Source organism: Capra hircus, chromosome 15 (genome assembly GCF_001704415.2).
Source record: "Capra hircus breed San Clemente chromosome 15, ASM170441v1, whole genome shotgun sequence".
In the NCBI taxonomy this organism is placed as follows: domain Eukaryota; kingdom Metazoa; phylum Chordata; class Mammalia; order Artiodactyla; family Bovidae; genus Capra; species Capra hircus.
In genome coordinates this window covers 77,815,007-77,833,040 of record NC_030822.1, presented here as the reverse complement: position 1 = coordinate 77,833,040, position 18,034 = coordinate 77,815,007, and positions in this window count along the sequence as shown.

The following is an 18,034-nucleotide window of genomic DNA, read 5'->3' as shown; positions in this document are numbered from 1 at the left end:
TGTGGGGGAAACTGGGTTATAAATATGAAGGCAAAATGGAAAATGGCATTGAACAGAACTAGAGAGAAAAAAAATACAATAGAAAATAGAAAAAAAAAAAAAAAACAAACCTTTTTCCAATGAACAAAGAAAAGGGAATTCAGGGAAAACTATGAGCACATAAGACACAGCAGAAAGAGTTAGGCCAGGAAAACCTTATTGTATTTGAAGTTTCTGAGTTGTATTTACCTGTAATGGAGGCTAAAAGATGCTACATATGAATAAGCAGCAAGGTAATATGATCCTTTCAGAGATTATTGTCAGTTCAGGAGTTAAATAATTAGAAACTCTGAAAAAAAATCAGATGAAGGTAACAAAAATTAAAATACTGAATATTTTAAATACTATGTGCAACCATTGTTTTAGGTATTTTAACTAACTTAACTAACCTAACAATGATCCCCTGAAGTTCATACTATTATTAAGCCCATTTTAAAGATGAGGAAACTGAGGAACTGAGAACTTAAGTAATTGATCCAGGGGAAACATGGAGACAAAAAGCAGAGAGGAGGTCAATGTGTCAGGGATGTAGGAAGCAAGTGGGAGATAATGGAAGATCAGTGCAGACAAGTGGTGAGGGATAAGATTCTGAAGAATCTTATAGGACTTGTGAGAAATGTGACTTTTATGCTGAGTGAATTGGTCAACCATTGGCAGGTTTTGAGTAGAAAAATGATGCATTTTGACTTACATTTAAAAATCATTCTTTTGGCTGCAAGACTGAAAGGAAATTGTAAACAGAGGCAGAGACTGGGGTGTGGGGAGAAGAGGCGTGTGTGTCAAGAGTGTAGCCAGGTGGACTGGGTAGAAGGCCATTGCAATAACACACGTCAGGGTTGGTGGCTTGGTCACTGAACTGACTGGGTATAGATCGACTATACTTGATTGGGCCCATTTGTATCTCTACTGACTAAATAGATAGAGGAGGTGGTGAGTGATGGTATTTAAAACTACAGTACATTCATTACAACAACAGGTGTTCCTTAACTACAGCTTACTTCATATAGATAAATCTACGTGAGCATTTCCTATGTATGACTTAGTGACTTCAAGGTCATCCCACGACAGTGAATAAAGCCATGTGTAATTTATAAAGCAACTTCATGTGAACTGCTTTGGAAACAACCTGATGAGGTATGTGTGTCAGGAACATATTATTCCTGTCTCTTAACATGAAAGAAAACAGACACAGTGAACTTAGAGGCTACTTTGTCCAGTATCACATGAACTGTGAGTCAGAAGTCTGTGGTTTCTCCCCGGAAGCCAGCTTCCTAACTAAGCCTGTGCTAAGGATGGCCTCAAGATGAAAATGAAAAAGGAAGCCACCACTCCCAGAATGAAGTCTTAGTTTGAAAGTAAGCTCACAGTAATCCTATAGCCTGGCATTTAGGAGGAATAGCTACCACCTCACTTGGTTCTCAGCTTCTAAATCATGGGCATTAAAAGTCACCTTTGATACAAGCTGTGAATTACTATATAGAAGACATATTAAAACAAAATCCAGTTAAACTAATAATGTTGAATTGTAGCAAAGGCTTTTCTTTTACAAGATGATTTTAAGAAAGAGAAGAAACTTTTGAGAAAGCTCACAGCATTCCTCCTGCTCCCTGCAGCTTCAAGAGTCAGCTCCACATCCACATCCTATTAGCTTTGATTTCCAATTCATGAAAATCCAACCCGTCATTTTTTTCCCCTTTTTCTCAAAACACAGTGGCATCAACTCAGTCTTTTCTTTATAAGTCGTCTTCTTTTCTTAGCTGTTAAATAGATTATCACCTCTCTAATGACAGGGCCAAGCCTAGGGTAAGGTCCTAGTCTTGGCACAAAATTTAAGTGGATGTTAAGAAACTAGCAATCAAAATAAATAATATTTTAATATTATTTAATTATTATTATTAATAATAATTATTATATTATTAATTATTATATTATTATTTTAATATCTTTAAAAATTAAATTAATGCCAAACCCTTCCAAAAGGGAATAAAGTAGCAACCTTTTAAGCAGAAACAATATCAGTACTGTTGAGTTCTTCTGCCTTGGGCTTCTCTGTGGCTCAACATGACACTGGTAAACAATACTGCCTTCTGATGTTTTATGGTTCAATTTTTTTTTTTAAATATAGTATTCACTATAAGCCAGACGTGATTTCTCTTGGGTGAAGCTAAAATATAGGAAGCATAAGAACAAGGACAGAGAAAGTGCTGTGTTTTGTAGAATATATTGAGCAACTCTCGATTTCCCGTTGTTACATTTTCCTAAGGCATCACAAAAGGGAACCTTTCATCATCTTAATCTCCATCACACAGAGTAATACTGAGTAAGCACAACCTCCTTGCAGTGGAGGTTAAACAGAATCACTGGCCAGCATGGCACTGCCTTGCTTATGCTCTCAGGAAGCAACTGCTAATTATCTGCAGATGATAATAACATGACTTTTGAATAAACAAAGCATGAACAGCAATTGTACAGTTAACACAAAACTATGACTGTCAGGCAATTGTATTTATCATAATTCTTGAGCCATTAATTACAGTATAGCATTTCCTCTTGAGATAATGCTGATTAAATGTATATACACTCTTCCGGAAAATAACTTTAGGATTGATGTGAAAATAGCAAAGAGAAATTTCAAGTAAATACCTTTGAAGGAAGGGGCTTTCTTGTGAAGAGAATACTTGTCTCTTGTCCTGCTGGGACCTGTATCTCCCAGAGCCATTTTGTGGTTGGCTGGGCAAGTTTTGCCAAAAGGAGAAAAGGAATGAAGTGAGTCAGCTAAATTCTTGGTAGCTGACAAACAGAATTTTCTTTGGAAATAGCTTTCTTCTCGATCTTTTGTAATCACAGAAACAAAATGTGCTTTCGTACAATATACATGTCGTTTTCTCTGTAAACAGTTATAAGGGCAGACCTTCCCAATTAATAAAATCCACATACTCACTACTTTAATCCAGTGTGCATCTAGAAGTCTCTGCAGCATGAGTTAGCTGGGCCTTTAAATATTGGCTAAGCAGCATGGCAGCACGGCTAGGAAGAACTCTGGGGAAGGTGGTGATGGGGCTTTGCTGAGCTGCTCACAAATGACATAAAATCAAGAAGCAGGAAGCAGTCGACGAGCCAGCCTGGCTCAGCCTGCCTTCTCCGAGTCTAGAGCCTTACTCTTCATTGAGTGCTCTGTAGACCCACAGCTTCAGCAGCGCCTGGGTGCCCGTTAGAATCAGAGACTCTCGGGTCCCCAGATCTCCTGAGTCACATCTGCATTTCAGCTGGAGCTCATGGAATCCTTATGTGCACTGGGAAGTTTGACAAGGACTTGCCTAAGAATGTTGTGCCCACAAGCCTGGGCTTTCAAGACCATCTTTGTGACCAGGGTAAAATATCAAGGGAGTGGCATAATGACCTGCAACTGGAAGCAAATGCAAAGCGCAGGTGAGTTATCAAAAGTTTCATACCTCTTCTCGGCAAGAAGGAGTTCACGGGGATTATATAACTTTATAGGCAGGTAACTTTAGTAAAAGGGAAACTTTATGTGTAGTTAAAACTATTCTTAGATTTTGGAACTTTTAAAAAAGAACATCTCTATCACTGAGGTTCAGAGGAGGCGATTGCTGGAAGCCACTTGAGGGCTGAGCATCTAAGAAAAAAAAAAGAGAAGGAAATATCTTCTGGTTTACTTGTGGCTACACACTAGACTGCTTCCTTGGCGGCTCAGACGGTAAAGCGTCTGCCTGTGATACGGGAGACCTGGGTTCGATTCCTGGGTTGGGAAGATCCCCTAGAGAAGGAAATGGCAATCCACTCCAGCACTCTTGCCTAGAAAATCCCAAGGACAGAGGAGCCTGATAGGCCACAGTCCATGGAGTTGCAAAGAGTGGGACACGACTGAGTGACTTCACTTTCACTTTTCACACACTGGACTATAAAGAAAGCTGAGTGCCGAAGAATTGATCCTTTTGAACTGTGGTGTTGGAGAAGACTCTTGGGAGTCCTTGGACTGCAAGGAGATCCAACCAGTCCATTCTGAAGATCAACCCTGGGATTTCTTTGGAAGGAATGATGCTAAAGCTGAAACTCCAGTACTTTGGCCACCTCATGCGAAGAGTTGACTCATTGGAAAAGACCCTGATGCTGGGAGGGATTGGGGGCAGGGGGAGAAGGGGATGACAGAGGATGAGATGGCTGGATGGCGTCACCAACTTGATGGACATGAGTTTGAGTAGACTCCAGGAGTTGGTGATGGACAGGGAGGCCTGGTATGCTGTGGTTCTTGGGGTTGCAAAGAGTCAGACATGACTGAGTGACTGAACTGAACTGAACTGAACACAGTGGGCTACACCAGACATGTAAGTGAACAGTCCCTCTTGCATCTTACAGAGCCCTCCTGGTGGCTCAGCTGGTACCTTACTGGCGGTTTTCACACATTTCTACATACATCATTAAAATCTTGGGTTTATTTCACCACAGAGAAGTCAATGTAGGTTTCATACAAGTAAATATCAATGACAACAACAGCAGTTTCCGTTTATGGAGTGCTTAATACCAGACACTATCCCAGATGATTTAAATTATCTCTTTAAATCACATGGCCCCGAACTACAATATTATTCTATCTCATAAATGAGGAAGTTAAAACATGGAGAGCACTACTTCATATTGTGCCCCAAACCTTGTCATTCGTCTTGCATAATTTGTTTGAACAAACAGGCAGTTGTCCTTCCTTTTCAGTCACTGCTGCTTCTCTAAGTCAGTTTTGTCTGTCAGTTCATCCTCTTGGCTCATGCGTGACATCTCTTTCCTGACCCTGACCAATGACAGGTGGCATCTTGCTATTCCCTGCCATACAACAACCCCATTTTCTTCCAAATACATAGTTTTTTCCTCCATGGGACTAATGCCAATCACCCCCCTCTCCACATAAAATGTGTCATGGGTCGCCTTGCCTTGCCTGAAAGGTGTACTGTCTCTCTACCCTCTGTCTTTCAATTCACTTCCTAAGAAGAGTTGTTGTGACAACTTCAATTAATTAAAAAAAAAAAGAAGTCTTCATTCTCTCTATGCCTTCTGTTGAGGTAAAAATTGTCTCTAACCTCCTGCTAATTATTCAACAGTCCAGGTATACAGAATTTTGGAAGCACAATGATTCTTAGTGCAAGGGGTGGGGGAGGTGTTTCATAGTAGTAAGTCAAGTGAAGAGGAATTAAAAAGCCTCTTGATGAAAGTGAAAGAGGAGAGTGAAAAAGTTGGCTTAAAGCTCAACATTCAGAAAACAAAGATCATGGCATCTGGTCCATCACTTCATGGGAAATAGATGGGGAAACAGTAGAAACAGTGTCAGACTTTATTTTTCTGGGCTCCAAAATCACTGCAGATGGTGATTGCAGCCAGGAAATTAAAAGATGCTTACTCCTTGGAAGGAAAGTTATGAGCAACCTAGATAGCATATTCAAAAGCAGAGACATTACTTTGACAACAAAAGTCCATCTAGTCAAGGCTATGGTTTTTCCTGTGGTCATGCGTGGATGTGAGAGTTGGACTGTGAAGAAAGCTGAGCACCGAAGAATTGATGCTTTTGAACTGTGGTGTTGGAGAAGACTCTTGAGAGTCCCTTGGACTGCAAGGAGATCCAACCAGTCCATTCTGAAGGAGCTCAATCCTGGGTGTTCTTTGGAAGGAATGATGCTAAAGCTGAAACTCCAATATTTCGGCCACCTCATGCGAAGAATTGACTCATTGGAAAAGACACTGATGCTGGGAGAAATTGGGGCAGGAGGAAAAGGGGACGACAGGGGATGAGATGGCTGGTTGGCATCACCGACTCGATGGATGTGGGTTTGGGTGAACTCCGGGAGTTGGTGATGGACAGGGAGGCCTGGCGTGCTGTAATTCATGGGATCGCAGAGTCGGACATGACTGAGCGACTGAACTGAACTGAACTAACTGAAGTCAATTTCCAAGTAGGATCAACACTTTGGAGTACCTTGGCTTGTCTCGTTACACACTAACACAGATTCTTCCTTTAAAAAATATCTAGTTTTGTCTAATCCTGGAATAACTTAGGGTAGCGTATCTCAAACTTACCCCATCAAAGCAGAGGAAAGGACATGCATGACCACAGGAGATTGCTTAAGGGCGTCTGAAAACATAATCTCTAAAGGGATTTGATAAAATGGAAAATTTTTTGAAGCCAGAAGCTTTATCTTTAAAACAGAATGCAAATTGTGACTACCCTCCCGTAACAAGTCTTTATCTGTTTCACTGTAAAAATGATTTGAATTTCATACCAGATTAAATTACCCAAAGTTTCACCTCTAAGTTTTTGGGTGAAGTTAAACAATATATAATGTGCTGTGTTTATTCTGTGGCTTTTTATCCCTGTACACTGCCATGTAAATCCCTCAAAAGCCAAACGTGAGGATGTTATGATCCCCTGATGACTTTGTTAAATAACTACCACAGAAAATGGGATAGTCATTCAAAGAAGGACAAGCTTCTGTTTCAGAAAACTTAAGAGTGGGAGTGAGTGTATCTTCTGCTGGACTCCTGCAGTCTTAGCCTGTTGCCCAATTGGAGAGCCAGCGAGTAAGTTGAATAAATGTCACTGAGGCAAGTGAGCCACAGAGGGTTGAAGTGCCCAGTCTTCAGAACAGACCTCTTGTGACAGCTTCCTTCTCCCGATCCTTCGAGAAACCTTGTATGAATATTACTTTAAGAGCAATTTTTCCTGCCTTATGCAGCAATGAGGGAAAACCACTGAGGCAACTCAACATGTGTATATGTCCTATTCAGTAATCTTAAAGTAAAAAATAAATGCATCCATGTGATTTTAACGTTTCAGCACAGTCTCCCTTGACAAAGAAGTAAATCCTGTCTCAGAGGAGAAAGTTTGAAAATAGTGCTCAAGGAACACCCACTGTCTCATTGTTAAATGCCTTGTCACTTGGGAGGACAGGTAATGATAGCCAAAATCTTATTAGTTTTATGTTTGAGCCTTGGAAACTTTGTGATTCTTCCTGTTGATGAAGCTATCTTTAGTTATGAAATATTTGCCAAAAAATGCCTTTGATTTAAGTCACTTAAATAACTCTAGCTTAAAAAATAGTGAAAAGATGATTGAAAATATCCTCTAAGTAATTTGTAGGACATTGTGCACATGTATTTATATTTGGAAAAATAGCAATTTTAAAACTATATCTTAGGCAAAAATTTAAAGTGTCAGAATATGAAAAGATTGCTTGTTGCATATGAGAAAGAAAAATAAAACAAAATCTCAAAAAATATGTCAGAAAGTCTTGATGGTACAAAATAAATGCGACAATAGAAACATAGACAGAAATTTCCCTAATTCATGATGTATTTCCTTGTTCTGGAGATGTGTTCGTTATAGAGAAAATTAGCCATATTTAATTTCCAGGGAATCTTTCCAACCCAGGGATTGAACCCAGGTCTCTCGCATTGTAGACAGACACTTTTACTGTCTGAGCCACCAGGGAAGTCCAAAAAGTTAAAGTGACATTGCTCAGTCGTGTCCGACTCCTCACAAGCCCGTAGACTGTAGCCTATCAGGCTCCTCCATCCATGGGATTTTCCAGGAAAGAATACTGGAGTGGGTTGCCTTTTCTTTCAGGAGATCTTCCCCTCGCAGGGATCAAACCCAGGTCTCCCATATTATAGACAGAAGCTTTACCATCTGAGCCATCAGGGAAGTCTCTGCTGGCTTCTTTGGTGGCTAAGATGGTAAAGCGTCTGCCTGCAGTGCAGGAGACCCGGGTTCAATCCCTGCGTTGGGAAGATCCCCTGGAGAAGGAAATGGCAACCCACTCCAGTACTCTTGCCTGGAGAATCCCATGGACAGAGGAGCCTGGAAGGTAATAGTGTATGGGGTCTCAAAGAGTCAGACACGACTGAGCGACTTCACTTTCAATCTTTTTAATGGCTGTTATGAGAATACTTTCCTTCATTTGTTTTGAAATATATCCTACTAAAATAAGTATATATAAACACATGTACAGACTGGAAAACAACTTTAAAACAAACATATGTACTCACCAACCACCAAAAAGAAAAGAACACAAGCTGTTACCTTGCTGTCTTCTGCCAGATAATTCTACTCCTTGCCCTGGCATCCATTATCTTGTGCATGCATCAATTCTTTCCTTTAAAAAATGTTTAACTGCATGTGTTTTAAAGTCTAAACAGTATGCCATTTATTTTTGCTTGTTTTGAGCTTCATATTTGCTTGTAGTCTTCAGGAAGTTGATTTTTTTTCACTAAAATTAACTTTATATGAATCAGCCATGTGAGTTGGGTTTAGCTGTATAACATTCTACTGTGCAATATTGCAAACAAGAAATCCATTTATATATCTACTTTCTAATAAATGGATATTTGGTTTGATTCTAGGTTTTGCTATTAATATTATGAATAGTAAACCAACAAAAACTCTTGTAAATGATTCCTAAACCCATATTCAAAATTTTCCCTAGTGTATATAACTAATAATGGAATGGTAGAGTCATAGAGTACATAAAAGTTCAATTTCACATTTTATTATGAGACTGTTCTCCAACATGGCTGTCCTTGCCTCTCCACCAAAAATGCAGTCCAGTTGATCTGTATCTTCTAAGGAACCTAATATTTTAGACAACTTAATTTTTTGCCAATCTCTTTGGAATGAAATGACATCTCATTATCTCATGGGTTTCTCTGGTTAATAGTGAGATTGGTCATATATTCATAGGTTCATTGTGAAATTTCTGTTGTTGTTATGTAGTGGGATGTTATCTTCTTTTTATTGATATTTTGCCTATCTTGAGGTAAAACTGAAAAATAAAATTATAATATATTTAAAGTGTACAATGTGATTACTTGATATATGTATACATTGTGAAAAGATTTCCTCAGCCAGATCAATTAACACATTCATAACCCTCTCATATTTATTTATTTTGTAAGATTGCTTAAGATCTACACTCTTAGCAAATCTCAATTATATGTTACAGGGCTAAAAACTATCATCACCATGAACTACACTGGATTCTCAGAATCTACTCATGTTATAGTTGGAAGTTTTTACTCTTTTACCAACCTCTCCCCATTTCAACCCCACCCCTACCCCAGCCCCTGGCTGTGATTGTTCTGTTGCTCCTATGAATTTGACTTATTTCACATATGATACCATGCAGTAACTGTGTTTCTCTGGCTGGCTTATTTCAAGTAGCATAATGCTCTCTGGATTCAATCATGTTGTCACAAATGTCATGATTTCCTTCTTTTTTTAAAGGCTGAATAATATTCATACACATATATGTCATATTTTTTAATTATTTATTTTTAATTTTTGGTTGTGCTCATTCATTGCTGCACACGGGTTTTCTCTAATTGCAGTGAGCAGGGGCTGCTCTTCATATCCTTTGAATCTATTTGCCATTTCCACTATAAGGGATTGGATTTAGGTCATATCTGAATGGTCTAGTGTTTTACCCTACTTTCTTCAATTTAAGTCTGAATTTTGCAATAAGGAGTTCATGATCTGAGCCACAGTCAGCTCCCAGTCTTGTTTTTGCTGACTGTATAGAGCTTCTCCATCTTTGGCTGCAAAGAATATAGTCAATCTGATTTCGGTATTGACCATCTGGTGATGTCCATGTGCAGAGTCATCTCTTGTATTTTTGGAAGAGGGTGTTTGCTGTGATAAGTGTGTTGTGTCGTCTTGACAAAACTCTGTTAGCCTTTGCCCTGCTTCATTTTGTACTCCAAGGCCATACTTGCTTGTTACTCCAGGTATCTCTTGACTTCTTACTGTGCATTTCAATCAAAACAGAAAAGGACATCTTTTTTCTTTTTTTGATTTATTTATTTTAATTGGAGGTTAATTACTTTATAGTATTGTGTTCGTTTTGCCATACATCAACATGAATCTGCCACGGGTATACAAGTGTTCCCCATCCTGAACCCCTCTCCCACCTCCCTCCCCGTACCATCCCTCTGGGTCATTCCAGTCCACCAACCCCAAGCATCCTGTATCATGCATTGACATCTTTTTTCTTGGGTTAGTTCTAAAAGGTCTTGTAGGTCTTCATAGAACTGTCCAACTTCAGCTTCTTCGGCATTAGTGGTTGGAGCATAGACCTGGATTACTGTGATACTGAACGGTTTGCCTTGGAAATGAACAGAGATCATTCAGTCATTTTTGAGATGGCATGCGAGTAATGCATTTTGGAATCTTTTGTTGACTATGAGAGCTACTATATTTCTTCTAAGGGACTCGCCCTCTGTAGTAGATATAAAGTCATCCATTGCAGTCCATTTTATTTCACCGATTCCTAAAATGTTAATATTCACTGTTGCCATCTCCTGTTTGACCACTTCCAATTTATCTTGTTATCCTTATTCCATTCTATTCTTTTATTCTATTATTATTTGCTCTTCTATTCTTCACAGTACATGAACCATGAACTTCAAGATGTACAAGCTGGATTTAGAAAAGGCAGAGGAACCAGAGATGAAATTGCCAACATCCATTGCATCATAGAAAAAGCAAGAGAATTCCAGAAAAACATCTACTTCTGCTTTACTGACTATGCCAAAGTCTTTCACAAACTGGGAATACCGGACCACCCTATCTGCCTCCTGAGATATTTGGATGCAGGTCAAGATGTAACAATTAGAATGGGACATGGAACAACAGACTGGTTCCAAATTGCAAATGGAGTACATCAAGGCTGTATATTGTCACCCTGCTTATTTAACTTATATGCAGAGTACATTATGAGAAACGCTGGGCTGGATGAAACACAAGCTGGAATCAAGATTGCAGGGAGAAAGATCAACAACTTCAGATATGTAGATGACACCACCCTTATGGCAGAAAGTGAAGAGGAACTAACTAGCCTCTTGATGAAAGTGAAAAGGCTGGCTTAAAACTCACCATTCAAAAAATGAAGATCATGGCTACCAGTCCATCTCTTCATGGCAAATAGATGAGGAAACCGTGGAAATAGTGGTAGACTTTATTTTATTGCATTCCAAAATCACTGCAGATGGTGACTACACCATGAAATTGAAAGACACTTTCTCAGGAAAAGCGAAGTGGAGTCAATGATGCTCCAAGAGTCTCTCAGATGGAGACAGAGGCCTCCCAGGATAGGAATTATGTAGTCCCAGCCTGGATGGACTCTGAGGCATTACTCAGTAAAGTTACCCAGAACATCTCCAGAACCTGGTGACAGTCTGTCTACTCACCAGGCCCTGGCCTTAAAATGACTCGTGGTCCCTTTTGGTTGGGTTCGGTCGCTCAGTCTTGTCTGGCTCTTTGCGGCCCCATGGGCTGTAGTGCACCTGGTCTCCCTGTCCATTGCCAACTCCCGGATTTCGCTCGGAGTTGAGTCCGTCGAGTTGGTGGTGCTGTCTGGCCATCTTGTCCTCTGTCATCCCCTTCTCCTCCTGCCCCCGGTCCCTCCCAGCATCAGGGTCTTTTCTGGTGAGTCAGCTCTTCGCACGGGGTGGCCAGGGTACTGGAGTTTCAGCTTTGGCGTCATTCCTTCTGGTGGGTGTCCAGGGCTGATTTCCTTTGGAGTGGACTGGTTGGGTCTCCTTGCGGTCTGGAGGACTCTCAGGAGTCTTCTCCAACACCACGGTTTAGGGGCATCGATACTTCGGCGATCAGCTCTCTTCGCGGTTCAACTCTCATGTCCATGCATGACCGCTAGAGGGGCCATTGCCTTGACTGGACGGACCTCTGTTGGCAGAGAGGTGTCTCTTCTTTTGGGTGTGCTGTCTGGGTTGGTCATGGCTTTTCTTCCAAGGAGTAGACATCTTTTGATTTCGCGGCTGCGGTTGCCATCTGCAGTGATTTGGGGGCCGAAGAAAATAGGGTCTGACGCTGTTTCCACATCTGTTTCCCATGGAGTGGTGGGACTGGATGCCATGTTCTTGGTTTTCTGAATGTTGAGCTTTAAGCCAACTTTTTCTCTCTCCTCTTTCACTTTCATCAAGAGGCTTTTTAGTTCCTTTCACTTTCTGCCATAAGGGTGGTGTCGTGGTCCCTTTAGGACAAGTGTATTCCAGCTCCTATCAGCGTCAGGCCAGGCAACTTTGAACAAAAAGGCCTCATGGCTTTTTGTCTTCAGCGGTCCCTGACTCTCTTCCCTGAACACCCTTCCCAGGTTACCTGAATCTGGGTCTTCTAGATTGCAGTTTTTAAGACCCCAAGTAAACTCCTATCTTTTGTGCTGCCACTTGATTATTTTGGTTGATAAAATCTGGGATATGGAATATTCCACAAGATACTTGTCCTGGAGTCAAAGTTACAGAATTCCACATGAACCACCAAAAAGGATGAATTCTGCATGAACCACTACCCTAGCCTAACACCAACCCCAGAGCTGCAGCCTTGCTGCAGAGACTCAAACAGAAGAGCAAAAGCTTTGGAAGCTGAGCTGACACTGGATTCACCACACAGCAGGGGGATCGGGACTCCATCAGGTCATGGGGCAGAGTGCATCCATCCCAGCTGGACAAGTGCAAGCCCTCAGTGGTCACTGGCTCCACTTGAGAGACTCTTGGAGCATCACTGATTACTTCTTTCTTCCATCAAAATCAAACACTTGAGATGAATGGAATTAAATGAATGGAAAGACAGAAGCTCTTAGCAGAGAAAGAAAAAGTATAAAAAGAACCTAATGGAAATTCTAAAATTCGAAAATACAATATCTGAAAAAGATTTGCAAATCACATATCTGACAAAAGACTTGTATCTGGAATATACAAAGAACTCTTCACACTCAACAATAGGAAAACAAACAGCCCAATGAAAAACGATCACCAAAGAAGATGTATGGATGACAAGTGAGCACAGGAAAAGACACTCATCAGTAGTCAATAAGGGTTTGCAAATTAAATGTTAAGCTATGCTAGGAATCTTCTAGAATGCTGCACACAAAGCCTGCAGCTGCTGACCTGGGTGTTGGGTCCCCTGCAGTGTTGCGAGAACCCTCACAGCCACTCCAGACATCCTCCCATAATTTCTTTAAAAATTGAATCTATGCCTACCGTATGCCCCAGATCATTCCCTGGGCATTTCCCCTAAAGAAGTGAAAACTTACCTGCACACAAAACCTGCATGTGGATACTTGTAGCATCTTCATTTGTATGACCAAAGGCTAGAAATGACCCACTGTCCTTTAGGGGGTGAATGTTGGAACAGACTAGTCCAAATCGAAAGATCAAACTGTGAACAAGTGCAGCAGCTCTGATGGATCTCAGTGATTTTAAGCTGAGAAAGAAACCTTTTGAGATCACATGTTGTTTGGCTCCACACCTCCCTTCACTGTACTTGTCTTCACCCCACTTCCCAGACACTGCTTTAAAAAACAAAAAAAAATTGTGCTGTCAGATGATGGTTTGCATTTTTAGCAATAAAATATTTATTTCATTTTAAAAAAACAACAACAACAAAAACGACACTTTCTCCTTGGAAAAAAAGCTATGACCACCATGGACAGCATAGTACAAAACAGAGACATTACTCTGCCAAGAAACATCCATAATGTCAAAGCTATGGTTTATCCAGTGATCATGCATGGATGTGAGAGTTAGACCATAAAGAAGGCTGAACACCAAAGAATTTATGCTTTTGAACTGTTGTGTTGGAGAAGACTCTGGAGAGTCCCTTGGACTTCATGGAGATCAATTCAGTCAATCTTAAAGGAAATCAATCCTGAATATTCATTGGAAGGGCTAATGCTGAAGTTGAAGCTTCAATACTTTGGCCACATGATGAGAAGAATAGATAGACTCATTGGAAAAGACCCTGATGCTGGAAAGATTGAAGGTGGAGGAGAAGGGGATGACACAGGATGAGATGGTTGGGTGGCATCCAGACTCAATGGACATGAGTTTGAGCAAGTCCTAGGAGATGGTGAAGTACAGGGAACCCTGGAATGCGACAGTCCATGGGGTCGCAAAGAGCAGGACATGACTGAGTGACTGAACAACAACAAAAAAATGTCATTGAGATTTTGGTAGAGATTACATTGAATATGCAGATTGTTTTGAGTAGTACACACATTTTTGATAATTATATCAGTCCTTGAAGATGAACGATCTTATCTGTTTTTGTCTTTTTCAATTTCTTTTGTCTGTATTTTATAGTTTTCAGTGACAGATACTTCACCTCCTTGGTCAAACATTTCTAAATATATTATTATTTTTGATGCAATTGTAAATAAGGTTGCTTTCTTAATTTCTTAAATAATTCATTATTAGCATATAGAAATACAACTGATTTTTGTATATTGATATTGCATCCTACAAAACTATTGAAGTTATTGAAGTCCTTATAGATTCTTGGTGGATTCTTTAGGTATTTTTACATTTAAGATTATGTTATCTACAAACAGAACCAATTTTGCTTCTTCCTTTCTGATTTGGTTGTCTTTATTTCTTTTTCTTGACCAGTTTTTCTGACTTGAATTTCCAGTACTATGAGCAAAAAAAATGGCAAGAGTGGATAACCTTGTTTTGTTCCACTTATGGAGGAAAAGATTTCAGTTTTTCACCATTGAGTCTGATGTTTGCAGTGAACTTGGCAAGCTAATTTTGGTCAGGTTTTGAAAATATCAGCTCTTAGCTTTGGTGATCTTTTCTACTGTCTTTCTAGTCTTTATTTCATTTATTTTTGCTCTGATTTTGGTTTACTTCCTTCAACTAACTTTGAACCTAGTTTTTCCTTCATTTTCTAGTTCCTTGAGATATAGATTTAAGTAATTTATTGCAATTTTTCTTTCTTTCTTTTGACTCTGTTTTGATGTTTATGTATTAGATAAAACATCCATCTTTCTTACACTTGACAGACTCTCCTCATATAAGAGATGAATCTCTTTGATCAACGCAACCTATGCTCATGGATTTCCCTCAAGCCTTTGTGATTGTTCAAGCCACCATCCTTGTTCTTACTGGCTCCCAGTAGATGATGGTGTGCCAAGACCCCTCAGTGTCCTAAAGTGAAAGAAAAGTGAAGTTGCTCAGTCTCGTCCAACTCTGTGCAACTCCACGGACTATAGCCTATCACACTCTTCTGTCCATTGGATTTTCCAGGCAATAGTACTGGAGTGGGTTGCCATTTCCTTCTCCAGAGGATCTTCCTGACCCAGGAATTGAACCTGGGTCTCCTGCATTGTAGGCAGACGCTTTACCATATGAGCCACCAGGGAAGTCCTTCGGTGTCCTAACAGCATGGGAAAATAGCCGTATACCTGTTTGGCTCCTGAAGGACTATTGATTGCCTGACCCTTCCTCTCCTGAGTGAAAGCTAATTTGAAGATCAACATCAATATGAAATAGGAATGTCAGGGGATTAGATAGGCAGTGTAACTCCTATCAGGAAAAAATTTGGTGATGGTTGTTTTTATCTTCTTACACTGTTTTAAGCCAGAAGGAATAGATGCTAGAAGTGCTCGTGTGCCCAAGTAGAACCACTACTGTTTTGTATGGTCTTGAGGAACTCATCAGTGCTTGGCCTCATCATCTCCCAGAGCTGTGTGATCTGGGAGCCAGTCTCTAAGGTAGCAGCTTTAACAGTAATGTACTAGATGTATGGACAAGCTCCTTCCACGGAGAAGCTGAAGGTGTGCTTTTATTGCTGGAGTGAACCACGGGAGATGGTGTTTTCAGGCCCTTGAGAGAATCCCAGTCAGCAAGTTGATTAGGAGCCAGAAACTCAAGCAGTAGTTGGGAAAGCACAGAGTCCTATTTCTTCCAGGGATGAATTAGGAGACAGTGATGGACATTCTGCCTGCTCCTTTTGTGCTGAGTTCAGGAGGAGAGCTTCAGCGTGTGCTTGTGTGCCGATCTGAAGATTATTTTCATTAGTTTTCTGTTTAATAAGCTTATGTGGTGTTTGTAAATGCTGAACTGCATTACCATCAGAGCTAGATAATTTAGGATGCTGTCTCTTGGGTAGCAGTCATAAAAGTTAGATGTGTGAACAAGCTCCTTCTAAGAAGATAGCAACCTGGTTTTATTGTTGGAGCAAGACTGAGGGAGAAAGATCATGGGTGAGGTGTCCACCGAGGTATTGTTTGGCTTTACTCAGAACCTAGCTGCAGGCTGATTAGAAGCCAGATACTCAGGCTGTAGCTGAGTATATATGTAGCCAAACCGCTTCCAGGGAAAAGTAGGTATTTTTATCTCCTCCCTTTGCACTGAGCCTGGGGAGGATAGCCTCATAGAATTTTTGTGCACCTGTTTAGCAATTGATTCTTGCTTGCTATAGCCCTGTAGTGAGGGCTAATGTGATTTGAGGGGCCATTCCTAGAACAGCATCCTTAAATGATGGGTCACTAGATGTATGTTCCAAACCCTTTACTCCTCAAGAAGAAGCTAGATATTGGGAGTTCCTTCCCAGTTGTAAGGCTCTGTGCTGGGTATGGGATTATGGCAATAGGATTTATGGCAAATACATACCCAAGTCAATGTGGTATTTTCTCACTTGCCTGATATGTGGAAGTAACTCAAGTAGTTGCTGGATTTCTCTCAGATGGAATTGATCCATGTTTAGTTGTATATCAGATATATCTGTGGGAAGCGGGAAAGTCTCCCATGTCACCATCTTGATACAGTCCTCTCATTGATTTCTAATAGTTCTAGTAGTTTTGTGTATGTTCTTGACACTAGTCTTTTCTTGATCATATGTTTGGCAATATGGCTCATGTTTTCACTTCCTCTATAATTTGTTTTGATGGACGCAAGCTTTTCATTGTCATGAAGTAGACCTATCAATACTCTCTTTTGTGAATTGTGTTTATTATTTTAATTTAGGAACCCTTTCATACAAAGCCTAAAAAAATATTCTCCAATGTTTTCTTCTAAAAATTTAGAAGTTTTGTCATATACTTTGAATTATTAATCAGATGAGAATTAACAGCTTCACATGTGCGTTTTCTATTCTTGCTCCTTTGGTCAATTAGATTATCCTTGAATCACAACCTCCCAGTCCTAACTGATATAAATTTATAACTCTATTTTGGTGTGTCAATTTCCCCCAATGTGTTTATCCTTCTGGACATTCTCAACCCTTTGCTTTTGCACATAAAACTCCAAATCATCAATCTTGTTTAAAAATCTTTTGGAATTTAGATCAGAATTCCACCATGACTATTGATAATTCTTCAAAATTTTATGACATCTTTATGACTGAATTTTCTTATTCATGAGGTGAAACATCTTTAAACTTAATTAAATATCGTTCAATGTTTTTCTTTAAAGTTTTATAATTTTATGTGTAGAGGTATTGAACATCTTAGATTTCTTCCTTGATTTATTAGATTTGTTGGTGTGTTAATGGTCTTCAAGACCTCCCTCATGTTTGAAGGACTTCAAATTCTTAGAAGTTATTGTACTCACAGTTATAATGTATTATAGCAAAAGAACACAGATCAAAGCCAGCAAAGAGAAGGGGCACATGGGAAGGTCTGGGAGAAACCAGGCACAGCTTCCAGATTTTCCCTCCCAGTAGAAAATATTTACACTGAAGAACAAAGGAAAAACACACACACACACACACACACACACACACAAAAGCATTAAAGACACTTAAGACTTAGTAAAAACATGTAACATCTACGTGGTTGGTGACCCAAGAAGGAATAGAGGGAGAAAATGGGGAAGAATTAACATTTGAAGATAAAGTAACCAAAAACTTTCCAAAGCAAATTTACAAAAGTTACTTACCCAATCAAACTGCTCTAAAGACCCTAAACAACATAAATACAAAGTATTTCCACTTTGACTTGTCACAGTAAACCACAAACCACCAAAAATAAGTACAAAATTTTAAAACCATCTGGGGGGGGGGGTGGTGAGACATACTTTCAAAGTAGCAAGGAAAGACTGAGTTGACTTATTCACAAAAAATGAAGGAATTCAGAAGACATAAAATCATAAAGGATGCATTCTGCTATTGGAATTAATACATACTTATTGTAAAGTCTTTTTT